Source organism: Arachis duranensis, chromosome 5 (assembly GCF_000817695.3).
Source record: "Arachis duranensis cultivar V14167 chromosome 5, aradu.V14167.gnm2.J7QH, whole genome shotgun sequence".
In the NCBI taxonomy this organism is placed as follows: domain Eukaryota; kingdom Viridiplantae; phylum Streptophyta; class Magnoliopsida; order Fabales; family Fabaceae; genus Arachis; species Arachis duranensis.
In genome coordinates this window covers 63829105-63829416 of record NC_029776.3, presented here as the reverse complement: position 1 = coordinate 63829416, position 312 = coordinate 63829105, and positions in this window count along the sequence as shown.

Genomic DNA, 312 nt, shown 5'->3' with positions numbered 1-312 from the left:
AGGTCCCATAAAGTCAATGCCCCATACATCAAACAACTCAATCTCCAAGATTTCTTGTTGATGCATGGCATAACTATGAGGTAGGTTGCCTGATCTTTGGCAACTATCACAATTAAGCACAAACGCTCGGGAATCTTTATAGAGAGTAGGCCAGTAGAAGCCACTTTGGAGGACTTTGTGGCTGTTCGTTCACTTCCAAAATGTCCTCCATACTGTGATCCATGGCAATGCCAAAGGATCTTTTGTGCTTCTTCTTTAGGCACACATCTACGGATTACTCCGTCTGCACATCTCTTAAAGAGATATGGTTCA